Source organism: Hoplias malabaricus, chromosome 6 (assembly GCF_029633855.1).
Source record: "Hoplias malabaricus isolate fHopMal1 chromosome 6, fHopMal1.hap1, whole genome shotgun sequence".
NCBI classification, from domain to species: Eukaryota; Metazoa; Chordata; class Actinopteri; order Characiformes; family Erythrinidae; genus Hoplias; species Hoplias malabaricus.
In genome coordinates, this window is record NC_089805.1 from 21,221,136 (window position 1) to 21,234,023 (window position 12,888).

The 12,888-nt window shown below is 46.7% G+C and overlaps 7 non-coding genes across 7 annotated transcripts; all 7 read left to right on the forward strand.

Moving 5' to 3' along the window:
• Positions 1-547: 547 nt before the first annotated feature.
• trnac-gca (transfer RNA cysteine (anticodon GCA)) lies at positions 548-619 on the forward strand. Its single transcript has one exon. It is a non-coding gene; the product is annotated as a tRNA-Cys (tRNA).
• Positions 620-1,587: 968 nt separating this feature from the next.
• Positions 1,588-1,659, forward strand: trnac-gca (transfer RNA cysteine (anticodon GCA)). The gene has a single exon. It is a non-coding gene; the product is annotated as a tRNA-Cys (tRNA).
• A 958-nt stretch (positions 1,660-2,617) lies between these two features.
• On the forward strand, positions 2,618-2,689 carry trnac-gca (transfer RNA cysteine (anticodon GCA)). The gene has a single exon. It is a non-coding gene; the product is annotated as a tRNA-Cys (tRNA).
• A 3,048-nt stretch (positions 2,690-5,737) lies between these two features.
• On the forward strand, positions 5,738-5,809 carry trnac-gca (transfer RNA cysteine (anticodon GCA)). Its single transcript has one exon. It is a non-coding gene; the product is annotated as a tRNA-Cys (tRNA).
• A 958-nt stretch (positions 5,810-6,767) lies between these two features.
• Positions 6,768-6,839, forward strand: trnac-gca (transfer RNA cysteine (anticodon GCA)). Its single transcript has one exon. It is a non-coding gene; the product is annotated as a tRNA-Cys (tRNA).
• Positions 6,840-10,917: 4,078 nt separating this feature from the next.
• trnac-gca (transfer RNA cysteine (anticodon GCA)) lies at positions 10,918-10,989 on the forward strand. The gene has a single exon. It is a non-coding gene; the product is annotated as a tRNA-Cys (tRNA).
• Positions 10,990-11,957: 968 nt separating this feature from the next.
• On the forward strand, positions 11,958-12,029 carry trnac-gca (transfer RNA cysteine (anticodon GCA)). The gene has a single exon. It is a non-coding gene; the product is annotated as a tRNA-Cys (tRNA).
• The last annotated feature ends 859 nt before the right edge of the window (positions 12,030-12,888 follow it).

The following is a 12,888-nucleotide window of genomic DNA, read 5'->3' on the forward strand; positions in this document are numbered from 1 at the left end:
TTAGCACAGGATGTAATCATTCCTTCCATCTGGTGGTCATGGGCCCAGCACCCTTACGCTGAACAGCTCTGCTACTTTCCTGCCCAGGCAGGGTTATGGACACCAAAATATCTTCTCACTGGTTCGTTAAGCTTGTAGTGCACTTGGGAAACTCTGCCAGGAAAGGCTTGGCATCATGGCTGTTTAGGGGAGGCTGTCTTCAGCTTCGACACTCTGCTTCCATGACAAAAGCAATCTAGAGGTAGTCCTATTTCTTATATCCATGTTTCCGCTGTTGAACTTTTCATACTTGATTATGATTGAAACACAGCGCTTCCAAGACATCAATGCTTATGGCGTAAAGCACTTCTGATGCGAATGTGTGTTCCATTCTTACAGACCGAAATGAAAAAGCTTTTGGCGGTGGTTGAAAAGATCCCCATTTCATGTCTGGGTTCCTCTCTGTGAAAACAGTTCAGATGCTCTTGACATCGGAAGTGGTGTTATCTTATCGATTGTCTCTTTGGCTTGTTGGTTTTCTAGAATTTCTTCCCAAGCTATGGCAGCAGGGGGTATAGCTCAGTGGTAGAGCATTTGACTGCAGATCAAGAGGTCCCCAGTTCAAATCTGGGTGCCCCCTCATATAAAGATTGCATTGGTTAGGCCTGTCTTTTCACTGATGTGAGAGAGAAGGTCCTAGCAAGAGAGCTTGGCCTCCTTGTGCTGCCTAGTGTCCGAAAATGAACCGCACAAGGTTGTTGGGTTTTGTTTTCTTCATTATTAGCAGAGGATGGTTTCGATCCATCGACCTCTGGGTTATGGGCCCAGCACGCTTCCGCTGCGCCACTCTGCTAGCCATACACCCTAGATGGGACTTGAACCCACAATCCCTGGCTTAGGAGGCCAGTGCCTTATCCACTAGGTCACTGGAACTTGGAAAAAGCTCCTTATATTGATTCTCCTTGCCTATCTTGCCTTTGCATTCAGCGGTCAAATACAAAGGACTGCATCTGACAATCCTCACGTGTCCCAAAGTATTCTGCTCACAACGCACCCAGATTTTAGCACAGGATGTAATCATTCCTTCCATCTGCTGGTCATGGGCCCAGCACCCTTACGCTGAACAGCTCTGCTACTTTCCTGCCCAGGCAGGGTTATGGACACCAAAATATCTTCTCACTGGTTCGTTAAGCTTGTAGTGCACTTGGGAAACGCTGCCAGGAAAGGCTTGGCATCATGGCTGTTTAGGGGAGGCTGTCTTCAGCTTCGACACTCTGCTTCCATGACAAAAGCAATCTAGAGGTAATCCTATTTCTTATATCCATGTTTCCGCTGTTGAACTTTTCATACTTGATTATGATTGAAACACAGCGCTTCCAAGACATCAATGCTTATGGCGTAAAGCACTTCTGATGCGAATGTGTGTTCCATTCCTACAGACCGAAATGAAAAAGCTTTTGGCGGTGGTTGAAAAGATCCCCATTTCATGTCTGGGTTCCTCTCTGTGAAAACAGTTCAGATGCTCTTGACATCGGAAGTGGTGTTATCTTATCGATTGTCTCTTTGGCTTGTTGGTTTTCTAGAATTTCTTCCCAAGCTATGGCAGCAGGGGGTATAGCTCAGTGGTAGAGCATTTGACTGCAGATCAAGAGGTCCCCAGTTCAAATCTGGGTGCCCCCTCATATAAAGATTGCATTGTTTAGGCCTGTCTTTTCACTGATGTGAGAGAGAAGGTCCTAGCAAGAGAGCTTGGCCTCCTTGTGCCCGAAAATGAACCGCACAAGGTTGTTGGGTTTTGTTTTCTTCATTATTAGCAGAGGATGGTTTCGATCCATCGACCTCTGGGTTATGGGCCCAGCACGCTTCCGCTGCGCCACTCTGCTAGCCATACACCCTAGATGGGACTCAAACCCACAATCCCTGGCTTAGGAGGCCAGTGCCTTATCCACTAGGTCACTGGAACTTGGAAAAAGCTCCTTATATTGATTCTCCTTGCCTATCTTGCCTTTGCATTCTGCGGTCAAATACAAAGGACTGCATCTGACAATCCTCACGTGTCCCAAAGTATTCTGCTCACAACGCACTCAGATTTTAGCACAGGATGTAATCATTCCTTCCATCTGGTGGTTATGGGCCCAGCACCCTTACGTTGAACAGCTCTGCTACTTTCCTGCCCAGGCAGGGTTATGGACACCAAAATATCTTCTCACTGGTTTGTTAAGCTTGTAGTGCACTTGGGAAACGCTGCCAGGAAAGGCTTGGCATCATGGCTGTTTAGGGGAGGCTGTCTTCAGCTTCGACACTCTGCTTCCATGACAAAAGCAATCTAGAGGTAGTCCTATTTCTTATATCCATGTTTCCGCTGTTGAACTTTTCATACTTGATTATGATTGAAACACAGCGTTTCCAAGACATCAATGCTTATGGCGTAAAGCACTTCTGATGCGAATTTGTGTTCCATTCCTACAGACCGAAATGAAAAAGCTTTTGGCGGTGGTTGAAATGATCCCCATTTCATGTCTGGGTTCCTCTCTGTGAAAACAGTTCAGATGCTCTTGACATCGGAAGTGGTGTTATCTTATCGATTGTCTCTTTGGCTTGTTGGTTTTCTAGAATTTCTTCCCAAGCTATGGCAGCAGGGGGTATAGCTCAGTGGTAGAGCATTTGACTGCAGATCAAGAGGTCCCCAGTTCAAATCTGGGTGCCCCCTCATATAAAGATTGCATTGGTTAGGCCTGTCTTCTCACTGATGTGAGAGAGAAGGTCCTAGCAAGAGAGCTTGGCCTCCTTGTGCTGCCTAGTGTCCGAAAATGAACCGCACAAGGTTGTTGGGTTTTGTTTTCTTCATTATTAGCAGAGGATGGTTTCGATCCATCGACCTCTGGGTTATGGGCCCAGCACGCTTCCGCTGCGCCACTCTGCTAGCCATACACCCTAGATGGGACTTGAACCCACAATCCCTGGCTTAGGAGGCCAGTGCCTTATCCACTAGGTCACTGGAACTTGGAAAAAGCTCCTTATATTGATTCTCCTTGCCTATCTTGCCTTTGCATTCTGCGGTCAAATACAAAGGACTGCATCTGACAATCCTCACGTGTCCCAAAGTATTCTGCTCACAACGCACCCAGATTTTAGCACAGGATGTAATCATTCCTTCCATCTGGTGGTCATGGGCCCAGCACCCTTACGCTGAACAGCTCTGCTACTTTCCTGCCCAGGCAGGGTTATGGACACCAAAATATCTTCTCACTGGTTCGTTAAGCTTGTAGTGCACTTGGGAAACGCTGACAGGAAAGGCTTGGCATCATGGCTGTTTAGGGGAGGCTGTCTTCAGCTTCGACACTCTGCTTCCATGACAAAAGCAATCTAGAGGTAATCCTATTTCTTATATCCATGCTTCCGCTGTTGAACTTTTCATACTTGATTATGATTGAAACACAGCGCTTCCAAGACATCAATACTTATGGCGTAAAGCACTTCTGATGCGAATGTGTGTTCCATTCCTACAGACCGAAATGAAAAAGCTTTTGGCGGTGGTTGAAAAGATCCCCATTTCATGTCTGGGTTCCTCTCTGTGAAAACAGTTCAGATGCTCTTGACATCGGAAGTGGTGTTATCTTATCGATTGTCTCTTTGGCTTGTTGGTTTTCTAGAATTTCTTCCCAAGCTATGGCAGCAGGGGGTATAGATCAGTGGTAGAGCATTTGACTGCAGATCAAGAGGTCCCCAGTTCAAATCTGGGTGCCCCCTCATATAAAGATTGCATTGTTTAGGCCTGTCTTTTCACTGATGTGAGAGAGAAGGTCCTAGCAAGAGAGCTTGGCCTCCTTGTGCTGCCTAGTGTCCGAAAATGAACCGCACATGGTTGTTGGGTTTTGTTTTCTTCATTATTAGCAGAGGATGGTTTCGATCCATCGACCTCTGGGTTATGGGCCCAGCACGCTTCCGCTGCGCCACTCTGCTAGCCATACACCCTAGATGGGACTCAAACCCACATTCCCTGGCTTAGGAGGCCAGTGCCTTATCCACTAGGTCACTGGAACTTGGAAAAAGCTCCTTATATTGATTCTCCTTGCCTATCTTGCCTTTGCATTCTGCGGTCAAATACAAAGGACTGCATCTGACAATCCTCACGTGTCCCAAAGTATTCTGCTCACAACGCACCCAGATTTTAGCACAGGATGTAATCATTCCTTCCATCTGGTGGTCATGGGCCCAGCACCCTTACGCTGAACAGCTCTGCTACTTTCCTGCCCAGGCAGGGTTATGGACACCAAAATATCTTCTCATTGGTTCGTTAAGCTTGTAGTGCACTTGGGAAACGCTGCCAGGAAAGGCTTGGCATCATGGCTGTTTAGGGGAGGCTGTCTTCAGCTTCGACACTCTGCTTCCATGACAAAAGCAATCTAGAGGTAATCCTATTTCTTATATCCATGTTTCCGCTGTTGAACTTTTCATACTTGATTATGATTGAAACACAGCGCTTCCAAGACATCAATGCTTATGGCGTAAAGCACTTCTGATGCGAATGTGTGTTCCATTCCTACAGACCGAAATGAAAAAGCTTTTGGCGGTGGTTGAAAAGATCCCCATTTCATGTCTGGGTTCCTCTCTGTGAAAACAGTTCAGATGCTCTTGACATCGGAAGTGGTGTTATCTTATCGATTGTCTCTTTGGCTTGTTGGTTTTCTAGAATTTCTTCCCAAACTATGGCAGCAGGGGGTATAGATCAGTGGTAGAGCATTTGACTGCAGATCAAGAGGTCCCCAGTTCAAATCTGGGTGCCCCCTCATATAAAGATTGCATTGGTTAGGCCTGTCTTTTCACTGATGTGAGAGAGAAGGTCCTAGCAAGAGAGCTTGGCCTCCTTGTGCTGCCTAGTGTCCGAAAATGAACCGCACAAGGTTGTTGGGTTTTGTTTTCTTCATTATTAGCAGAGGATGGTTTCGATCCATCGACCTCTGGGTTATGGGCCCAGCACGCTTCCGCTGCGCCACTCTGCTAGCCATACACCCTAGATGGGACTTGAACCCACAATCCCTGGCTTAGGAGGCCAGTGCCTTATCCACTAGGTCACTGGAACTTGGAAAAAGCTCCTTATATTGATTCTCCTTGCCTATCTTGCCTTTGCATTCAGCGGTCAAATACAAAGGACTGCATCTGACAATCCTCACGTGTCCCAAAGTATTCTGCTCACAACGCACCCAGATTTTAGCACAGGATGTAATCATTCCTTCCATCTGCTGGTCATGGGCCCAGCACCCTTACGCTGAACAGCTCTGCTACTTTCCTGCCCAGGCAGGGTTATGGACACCAAAATATCTTCTCACTGGTTCGTTAAGCTTGTAGTGCACTTGGGAAACGCTGCCAGGAAAGGCTTGGCATCATGGCTGTTTAGGGGAGGCTGTCTTCAGCTTCGACACTCTGCTTCCATGACAAAAGCAATCTAGAGGTAATCCTATTTCTTATATCCATGTTTCCGCTGTTGAACTTTTCATACTTGATTATGATTGAAACACAGCGCTTCCAAGACATCAATGCTTATGGCGTAAAGCACTTCTGATGCGAATGTGTGTTCCATTCCTACAGACCGAAATGAAAAAGCTTTTGGCGGTGGTTGAAAAGATCCCCATTTCATGTCTGGGTTCCTCTCTGTGAAAACAGTTCAGATGCTCTTGACATCGGAAGTGGTGTTATCTTATCGATTGTCTCTTTGGCTTGTTGGTTTTCTAGAATTTCTTCCCAAGCTATGGCAGCAGGGGGTATAGCTCAGTGGTAGAGCATTTGACTGCAGATCAAGAGGTCCCCAGTTCAAATCTGGGTGCCCCCTCATATAAAGATTGCATTGTTTAGGCCTGTCTTTTCACTGATGTGAGAGAGAAGGTCCTAGCAAGAGAGCTTGGCCTCCTTGTGCCCGAAAATGAACCGCACAAGGTTGTTGGGTTTTGTTTTCTTCATTATTAGCAGAGGATGGTTTCGATCCATCGACCTCTGGGTTATGGGCCCAGCACGCTTCCGCTGCGCCACTCTGCTAGCCATACACCCTAGATGGGACTCAAACCCACAATCCCTGGCTTAGGAGGCCAGTGCCTTATCCACTAGGTCACTGGAACTTGGAAAAAGCTCCTTATATTGATTCTCCTTGCCTATCTTGCCTTTGCATTCTGCGGTCAAATACAAAGGACTGCATCTGACAATCCTCACGTGTCCCAAAGTATTCTGCTCACAACGCACTCAGATTTTAGCACAGGATGTAATCATTCCTTCCATCTGGTGGTTATGGGCCCAGCACCCTTACGTTGAACAGCTCTGCTACTTTCCTGCCCAGGCAGGGTTATGGACACCAAAATATCTTCTCACTGGTTTGTTAAGCTTGTAGTGCACTTGGGAAACGCTGCCAGGAAAGGCTTGGCATCATGGCTGTTTAGGGGAGGCTGTCTTCAGCTTCGACACTCTGCTTCCATGACAAAAGCAATCTAGAGGTAGTCCTATTTCTTATATCCATGTTTCCGCTGTTGAACTTTTCATACTTGATTATGATTGAAACACAGCGTTTCCAAGACATCAATGCTTATGGCGTAAAGCACTTCTGATGCGAATTTGTGTTCCATTCCTACAGACCGAAATGAAAAAGCTTTTGGCGGTGGTTGAAATGATCCCCATTTCATGTCTGGGTTCCTCTCTGTGAAAACAGTTCAGATGCTCTTGACATCGGAAGTGGTGTTATCTTATCGATTGTCTCTTTGGCTTGTTGGTTTTCTAGAATTTCTTCCCAAGCTATGGCAGCAGGGGGTATAGCTCAGTGGTAGAGCATTTGACTGCAGATCAAGAGGTCCCCAGTTCAAATCTGGGTGCCCCCTCATATAAAGATTGCATTGGTTAGGCCTGTCTTCTCACTGATGTGAGAGAGAAGGTCCTAGCAAGAGAGCTTGGCCTCCTTGTGCTGCCTAGTGTCCGAAAATGAACCGCACAAGGTTGTTGGGTTTTGTTTTCTTCATTATTAGCAGAGGATGGTTTCGATCCATCGACCTCTGGGTTATGGGCCCAGCACGCTTCCGCTGCGCCACTCTGCTAGCCATACACCCTAGATGGGACTTGAACCCACAATCCCTGGCTTAGGAGGCCAGTGCCTTATCCACTAGGTCACTGGAACTTGGAAAAAGCTCCTTATATTGATTCTCCTTGCCTATCTTGCCTTTGCATTCTGCGGTCAAATACAAAGGACTGCATCTGACAATCCTCACGTGTCCCAAAGTATTCTGCTCACAACGCACCCAGATTTTAGCACAGGATGTAATCATTCCTTCCATCTGGTGGTCATGGGCCCAGCACCCTTACGCTGAACAGCTCTGCTACTTTCCTGCCCAGGCAGGGTTATGGACACCAAAATATCTTCTCACTGGTTCGTTAAGCTTGTAGTGCACTTGGGAAACGCTGACAGGAAAGGCTTGGCATCATGGCTGTTTAGGGGAGGCTGTCTTCAGCTTCGACACTCTGCTTCCATGACAAAAGCAATCTAGAGGTAATCCTATTTCTTATATCCATGCTTCCGCTGTTGAACTTTTCATACTTGATTATGATTGAAACACAGCGCTTCCAAGACATCAATACTTATGGCGTAAAGCACTTCTGATGCGAATGTGTGTTCCATTCCTACAGACCGAAATGAAAAAGCTTTTGGCGGTGGTTGAAAAGATCCCCATTTCATGTCTGGGTTCCTCTCTGTGAAAACAGTTCAGATGCTCTTGACATCGGAAGTGGTGTTATCTTATCGATTGTCTCTTTGGCTTGTTGGTTTTCTAGAATTTCTTCCCAAGCTATGGCAGCAGGGGGTATAGATCAGTGGTAGAGCATTTGACTGCAGATCAAGAGGTCCCCAGTTCAAATCTGGGTGCCCCCTCATATAAAGATTGCATTGTTTAGGCCTGTCTTTTCACTGATGTGAGAGAGAAGGTCCTAGCAAGAGAGCTTGGCCTCCTTGTGCTGCCTAGTGTCCGAAAATGAACCGCACATGGTTGTTGGGTTTTGTTTTCTTCATTATTAGCAGAGGATGGTTTCGATCCATCGACCTCTGGGTTATGGGCCCAGCACGCTTCCGCTGCGCCACTCTGCTAGCCATACACCCTAGATGGGACTCAAACCCACATTCCCTGGCTTAGGAGGCCAGTGCCTTATCCACTAGGTCACTGGAACTTGGAAAAAGCTCCTTATATTGATTCTCCTTGCCTATCTTGCCTTTGCATTCTGCGGTCAAATACAAAGGACTGCATCTGACAATCCTCACGTGTCCCAAAGTATTCTGCTCACAACGCACCCAGATTTTAGCACAGGATGTAATCATTCCTTCCATCTGGTGGTCATGGGCCCAGCACCCTTACGCTGAACAGCTCTGCTACTTTCCTGCCCAGGCAGGGTTATGGACACCAAAATATCTTCTCATTGGTTCGTTAAGCTTGTAGTGCACTTGGGAAACGCTGCCAGGAAAGGCTTGGCATCATGGCTGTTTAGGGGAGGCTGTCTTCAGCTTCGACACTCTGCTTCCATGACAAAAGCAATCTAGAGGTAATCCTATTTCTTATATCCATGTTTCCGCTGTTGAACTTTTCATACTTGATTATGATTGAAACACAGCGCTTCCAAGACATCAATGCTTATGGCGTAAAGCACTTCTGATGCGAATGTGTGTTCCATTCCTACAGACCGAAATGAAAAAGCTTTTGGCGGTGGTTGAAAAGATCCCCATTTCATGTCTGGGTTCCTCTCTGTGAAAACAGTTCAGATGCTCTTGACATCGGAAGTGGTGTTATCTTATCGATTGTCTCTTTGGCTTGTTGGTTTTCTAGAATTTCTTCCCAAACTATGGCAGCAGGGGGTATAGATCAGTGGTAGAGCATTTGACTGCAGATCAAGAGGTCCCCAGTTCAAATCTGGGTGCCCCCTCATATAAAGATTGCATTGTTTAGGCCTGTCTTTTCACTGATGTGAGAGAGAAGGTCCTAGCAAGAGAGCTTGGCCTCCTTGTGCCCGAAAATGAACCGCACAAGGTTGTTGGGTTTTGTTTTCTTCATTATTAGCAGAGGATGGTTTCGATCCATTGACCTCTGGGTTATGGGCCCAGCACGCTTCCGCTGCGCCACTCTGCTAGCCATACACCCTAGATGGGACTCGAACCCACAATCCCTGGCTTAGGAGGCCAGCGCCTTATCCACTAGGTCACTGGAACTTGGAAAAAGATCCTTATATTGATTCTCCTTGCCTATCTTGCCTTTGCATTCAGCGGTCGAATACAAAGGACTGCATCTGACAATCCTCACGTGTCCCAAAGTATTCTGCTCACAACGCACCCAGATTTTAGCACAGGATGTAATCATTCCTTCCATCTGGTGGTTATGGGCCCAGCACCCTTACGCTGAACAGCTCTGCTACTTTCCTGCCCAGGCAGGGTTATGGACACCAAAATATCTTCTCACTGGTTCGTTAAGCTTGTAGTGCACTTGGGAAACTCTGCCAAGAAAGGCTTGGCATCATGGCTGTTTAGGGGAGGCTGTCTTCAGCTTCGACACTCTGCTTCCATGACAAAAGCAATCTAAAGGTAGTCCTATTTCTTATATCCATGCTTCCGCTGTTGAACTTTTCATACTTGATTATGATTGAAACACAGCGCTTCCAAGACATCAATACTTATGGCGTAAAGCACTTCTGATGCGAATGTGTGTTCCATTCCTACAGACCGAAATGAAAAAGCTTTTGGCGGTGGTTGAAAAGATCCCCATTTCATGTCTGGGTTCCTCTCTGTGAAAACAGTTCAGATGCTCTTGACATCGGAAGTGGTGTTATCTTATCGATTGTCTCTTTGGCTTGTTGGTTTTCTAGAATTTCTTCCCAAGCTATGGCAGCAGGGGGTATAGATCAGTGGTAGAGCATTTGACTGCAGATCAAGAGGTCCCCAGTTCAAATCTGGGTGCCCCCTCATATAAAGATTGCATTGTTTAGGCCTGTCTTTTCACTGATGTGAGAGAGAAGGTCCTAGCAAGAGAGCTTGGCCTCCTTGTGCTGCCTAGTGTCCGAAAATGAACCGCACATGGTTGTTGGGTTTTGTTTTCTTCATTATTAGCAGAGGATGGTTTCGATCCATCGACCTCTGGGTTATGGGCCCAGCACGCTTCCGCTGCGCCACTCTGCTAGCCATACACCCTAGATGGGACTCAAACCCACATTCCCTGGCTTAGGAGGCCAGTGCCTTATCCACTAGGTCACTGGAACTTGGAAAAAGATCCTTATATTGATTCTCCTTGCCTATCTTGCCTTTGCATTCAGCGGTCAAATACAAAGGACTGCATCTGACAATCCTCACGTGTCCCAAAGTATTCTGCTCACAACGCACCCAGATTTTAGCACAGGATGTAATCATTCCTTCCATCTGGTGGTCATGGGCCCAGCACCCTTACGCTGAACAGCTCTGCTACTTTCCTGCCCAGGCAGGGTTATGGACACCAAAATATCTTCTCACTGGTTCGTTAAGCTTGTAGTGCACTTGGGAAACTCTGCCAGGAAAGGCTTGGCATCATGGCTGTTTAGGGGAGGCTGTCTTCAGCTTCGACACTCTGCTTCCATGACAAAAGCAATCTAGAGGTAGTCCTATTTCTTATATCCATGTTTCCGCTGTTGAACTTTTCATACTTGATTATGATTGAAACACAGCGCTTCCAAGACATCAATGCTTATGGCGTAAAGCACTTCTGATGCGAATGTGTGTTCCATTCTTACAGACCGAAATGAAAAAGCTTTTGGCGGTGGTTGAAAAGATCCCCATTTCATGTCTGGGTTCCTCTCTGTGAAAACAGTTCAGATGCTCTTGACATCGGAAGTGGTGTTATCTTATCGATTGTCTCTTTGGCTTGTTGGTTTTCTAGAATTTCTTCCCAAGCTATGGCAGCAGGGGGTATAGCTCAGTGGTAGAGCATTTGACTGCAGATCAAGAGGTCCCCAGTTCAAATCTGGGTGCCCCCTCATATAAAGATTGCATTGGTTAGGCCTGTCTTTTCACTGATGTGAGAGAGAAGGTCCTAGCAAGAGAGCTTGGCCTCCTTGTGCTGCCTAGTGTCCGAAAATGAACCGCACAAGGTTGTTGGGTTTTGTTTTCTTCATTATTAGCAGAGGATGGTTTCGATCCATCGACCTCTGGGTTATGGGCCCAGCACGCTTCCGCTGCGCCACTCTGCTAGCCATACACCCTAGATGGGACTTGAACCCACAATCCCTGGCTTAGGAGGCCAGTGCCTTATCCACTAGGTCACTGGAACTTGGAAAAAGCTCCTTATATTGATTCTCCTTGCCTATCTTGCCTTTGCATTCAGCGGTCAAATACAAAGGACTGCATCTGACAATCCTCACGTGTCCCAAAGTATTCTGCTCACAACGCACCCAGATTTTAGCACAGGATGTAATCATTCCTTCCATCTGCTGGTCATGGGCCCAGCACCCTTACGCTGAACAGCTCTGCTACTTTCCTGCCCAGGCAGGGTTATGGACACCAAAATATCTTCTCACTGGTTCGTTAAGCTTGTAGTGCACTTGGGAAACGCTGCCAGGAAAGGCTTGGCATCATGGCTGTTTAGGGGAGGCTGTCTTCAGCTTCGACACTCTGCTTCCATGACAAAAGCAATCTAGAGGTAATCCTATTTCTTATATCCATGTTTCCGCTGTTGAACTTTTCATACTTGATTATGATTGAAACACAGCGCTTCCAAGACATCAATGCTTATGGCGTAAAGCACTTCTGATGCGAATGTGTGTTCCATTCCTACAGACCGAAATGAAAAAGCTTTTGGCGGTGGTTGAAAAGATCCCCATTTCATGTCTGGGTTCCTCTCTGTGAAAACAGTTCAGATGCTCTTGACATCGGAAGTGGTGTTATCTTATCGATTGTCTCTTTGGCTTGTTGGTTTTCTAGAATTTCTTCCCAAGCTATGGCAGCAGGGGGTATAGCTCAGTGGTAGAGCATTTGACTGCAGATCAAGAGGTCCCCAGTTCAAATCTGGGTGCCCCCTCATATAAAGATTGCATTGTTTAGGCCTGTCTTTTCACTGATGTGAGAGACAAGGTCCTAGCAAGAGAGCTTGGCCTCCTTGTGCCCGAAAATGAACCGCACAAGGTTGTTGGGTTTTGTTTTCTTCATTATTAGCAGAGGATGGTTTCGATCCATCGACCTCTGGGTTATGGGCCCAGCACGCTTCCGCTGCGCCACTCTGCTAGCCATACACCCTAGATGGGACTCAAACCCACAATCCCTGGCTTAGGAGGCCAGTGCCTTATCCACTAGGTCACTGGAACTTGGAAAAAGCTCCTTATATTGATTCTCCTTGCCTATCTTGCCTTTGCATTCTGCGGTCAAATACAAAGGACTGCATCTGACAATCCTCACGTGTCCCAAAGTATTCTGCTCACAACGCACTCAGATTTTAGCACAGGATGTAATCATTCCTTCCATCTGGTGGTTATGGGCCCAGCACCCTTACGTTGAACAGCTCTGCTACTTTCCTGCCCAGGCAGGGTTATGGACACCAAAATATCTTCTCACTGGTTTGTTAAGCTTGTAGTGCACTTGGGAAACGCTGCCAGGAAAGGCTTGGCATCATGGCTGTTTAGGGGAGGCTGTCTTCAGCTTCGACACTCTGCTTCCATGACAAAAGCAATCTAGAGGTAGTCCTATTTCTTATATCCATGTTTCCGCTGTTGAACTTTTCATACTTGATTATGATTGAAACACAGCGTTTCCAAGACATCAATGCTTATGGCGTAAAGCACTTCTGATGCGAATTTGTGTTCCATTCCTACAGACCGAAATGAAAAAGCTTTTGGCGGTGGTTGAAATGATCCCCATTTCATGTCTGGGTTCCTCTCTGTGAA